A 3,964-nucleotide genomic window follows, 5' to 3' on the forward strand; every position below is an offset into this window, starting at 1 on the left:
TCTTCATCTAGTGGTTCTAAAAACACGTTCATGTCTTTTCCAGGTGAGCTCGGTCCACGTATCAAAAGCGTCAGCATCAAGTACTATTTTTTCATGCACAACCAGGTGGCAAGTTCTACGCAGTTAGTACCACGGGCCACATACTATACGCTAGACTCATTTCCCCAAACGGGTTGAACCCATCAGAAGCTAGTCCCAGACGTACGTTACAAGGCTCTACAGCAAAATTTGGGTATCTCTCATCTAGATTCTTCCACGTCGAACCATCCGCAAGATGTCGCAAAACGCCTTCTTCTTTGACGCAATCTCGTTCGTGCCACTGCATCTCAAGCGACGTCTGTCGAGAAGCGTACAATCGCTTCAATCAATCTTTCAAGGGAAAGTATCGTAATATCTTTTGTGATACATTCTTCCCGGTTGGCTTCCATCTGCTCTCATTGCAAATTGGGTACACTTCAGCTTTTTCGAGATCTTTTCGAAATAACACACAATCGTTGATGCACGCGTCGATCATATCGTATCCCATGCCGAAATGCTTCAGCTTCGCCTTTGCCTCGTAGTGTTTTTCCGAAATTCGGTTACCAATTGGATGAGACTTCCTCAAGAGCTGCAACAATTCTGTAAACGACTTGTTCGTCCAATGGTTCGTGACTTTGATGTGCATCAACGAAACCAAGAACGACAAAGACGAAAACTCTTTGTATCCAGGGTACAATTCTGCTTCCAACTCGACGAACAAGTCTTCCACTCTTACTCATCTGCACGCACTTCACTCGGAGTCGGATCTGTAAAATCGTCAAAGTCCTCGTGATCCATTATATCATGGAGAGCATCGTGCAATCCACCGACTCCTCTCTGGTTAGTCTCGCTAGCATCTTCTACTTGGGTAAGCACATGACGTTCGTCGTGATGATACCATTCGGTGTACCCCGGGGTAAACCCTTTGTTTAAAAGGTGATTCTTTACGACCCCAATGTCCAGTCATCTCACGTTATTGCAAGACTTACAAGGACAACGATAATGACCGCTTTAGTTCGGGAGTTTGCTTGCAAGGCGGATAAACTTGTTAACCCCTGTTTTATATTGCAAACTCAACTGATTGTTCTCGGTAATCCAAACTCTACTTGGATTTGACATTCTGCTGAATGACACGGGAAATTGAGAGATAAAAATGAATCGTTAGAATTCATTTTGTAAGAGTGAATTATTAGGAAATTGAGAGGTAAAATTGAGAGTGAATCGTTAATATTTGAAATTTAGAGTGAATTGTTATGAATTTGAGAGTGAATCGTTAATATAAATTCACTTCACTACTGATTTCATTAAAGAGTTAACCAATTTCGATAAATTAGTTAATTCGTTAAAATATACTGTCGAAAGAGTTAATTTTTCTGACAAATATGTTTTATTCTACCAGAAATTCGGCAGAGTTTCCCCTATAATATTGACTAACCAAAATCTGCAATTTAAAAAAAACCACATTGTTGTTACGTTATTTGTTGGCTTTATTTTTTAGTGCAAGTTGTTTGGAAAGATGTCGTTCTTCATGCTCCTGCTTTTGGTGAGACATCCTTCCTTCTGTGTGCAGACAGTATTTCGGGCAAGTTTCCAGTATTGCCAGATTGCCTCGCTGGTGACTTTATTGCGAGATATTCGTGTAAGGCTGGGTAAGCAAACCCTAGATACACTTCCAGGCCTGTACATCTGCTATAAAAGCCATGCGCTTCCCATTAGCAGCCTCGACGTTTTTGACAAAATACTTAGAGCTCCTAGACGTGCAAGACCGGCAGATTGGGAGGCTTTGTGTTTTGTTAAGACCGGTGTATTCTCTCAAACACTATTCCAGAAAGATTGAGTGTCTGTGAGAGTTGGGTTATGTGTTCTCGTGATTGAAGGCTCACGATCGTTTGAAGACTGAAAGTCATCCGAGCATATGCGTTCGAAGAGTGGAATTGGGGAGGATCTCAAATCCAGGGGGAGTCCCTCGTTTAGGTATTCACTAGTGGTAATAGTCTATAGGTTTTATTGATTTGGTGATTGTAATCTATTTAAACCTTGCGTGTACTATTGACTACAAGATAGTGAAATCCTTTCCACTGGCAGAGTGCCCCCAGACATAGGTGTATTGCACCGAACTAGATAACCATATCGTGTGTATCTTCTTTATCGCACTGTAATTTGTTGTTTATCCATTATCTGTGTGCAAGCAAGTTATCGGACACATTGCCAACACTTTGTGTGCGACATCTTGTCTTTGTGACTAATCAGAATTTCACACATATATAACCAACCAAGACTATCCTATTCATATATATTACTAATTAATTAATTAATCAAATTTTCAACAAATTACAATCAAATTAAACAACCGATTCAACTCAACATATATCCAATAAACTAATTAGCCGTCGAAAAATAGTAACTTAACTTAACTAATTAAATCACATAAAAATTTAAATTTCAATTTAAATAATTACACGATAATATAAAACTAAACTAAATTAAACATTTCAATTCAACTTTACTAACGAAATTACTAAGTAACAATCACATAAACATTTCAATTTCAATTTCAATTCAAATAATTACGATAATCTAAAACAAAACTAAATTAAACATTTCAATTCAATTTCACATAAACGTAACGAACCTAACCAATCCAAAATCTCACTAATCCAAAATTTATAACCAAACTAATCACGTTAAAAAAAAATCAACGAGATGAACTAATACCTCCACGGTCGTGGGGTGGGCTTGTCGTCAAGGATGGAGCGGACTCGTCGAGGGCTCAGCTGAGGCGCACGTCTCGGGGCGGGAACCTGGTCAAGGCGGCGGGCGGGTTGGTCCGGTCGACGAGGCGGGCAAGGCTGGTCCGGGCGGCGGGGCGGACAAGGCAGGTCCGGGCGGCCGGGCGGGCGAGGCTGGTCACGGTCGGTGGGACTGGAAGAAAGAGAGACGGAGTGAGATTGAGAGACGGTGAGACAGAGAAAAAGATAGAGAGGGGGGACGTACCTGAGAGCGTTTGGTCGGACGGCTCGGAGGGGCGGCGCGGGTGAAGGGAGAGCGGGGAGTGGAGAGGGACGGCGGAGATAGCAGATTTGAAGGAGAGCGTCGACGGCGACTTCGCGGCGGCGGTGAGAGAGAGGGTAGTGGAGAGTGAGGAGACTCGGGCGGCGAGAGAGAGAAGACTGAGAGTGATAGTGAGATTTGAACGAGTGAAAGAGAAGAAGAAGGCTCGGTGGGGTTATAACCCCTTTTCATATTGGGTGCGACAATGTCGCACCTAATATGAAATCCCAGATCCAAAAATATTCGGAGGGATTTCGCTGACAACTTTAATTTTAAAAAGCATTAGGTGCGACATTTGTCGCACCTAATACCACTAAACATTAGCAAAAATTTTAGTCATCGCCATCCGGATGAATATCCGGTGCAACATGTCGCACCTAATATTGGCTTAGGTACGACTTTTAGGTGCGATATGTCGCACCTAATACCATTCCGCACCCAATATGTGAATTTGTAGTAGTGAGACGATCTAGAAGAAATCAAGAGATTGAAGCAGACTTTTTCATCCGAGTTCGAAGTCAAGGACCTCGGCAGTCTGCGATACTTCCTAGGCTTGGAGGTCGCCCGATCTGAAAAATGTATCTCTATATCTCAGTGCAAGTACACTTTGGACCACCTCAAAGAAACTGGCATACTCGGCTGCAAACCAGTTGATACTCTGATGGATGTCGATGTGAAACTTCTAGCTCGCACCACCAAGGTCGCCACCGACAAAGAAAGATCCCAACAGCTAGTAGGAAAACTCATCTATCTCACTCACACGAGACCCGATATTGGATTTGCAGTAAGTATGGTTAGTAGATTCATGAGTAATCCTTCGAAAACTCACATGGACGCAGTTATGAGGATTCTCCAATACCTCAAAACTGCCCCATGAACTGGTCTCTCCTTCAAG

This window comes from Urtica dioica, chromosome 6 (assembly GCF_054948205.1).
Source record: "Urtica dioica subsp. dioica isolate 48M chromosome 6, U.dioica_male_clone48M_v1_H2, whole genome shotgun sequence".
Lineage (NCBI taxonomy): Eukaryota > Viridiplantae > Streptophyta > Magnoliopsida > Rosales > Urticaceae > Urtica > Urtica dioica.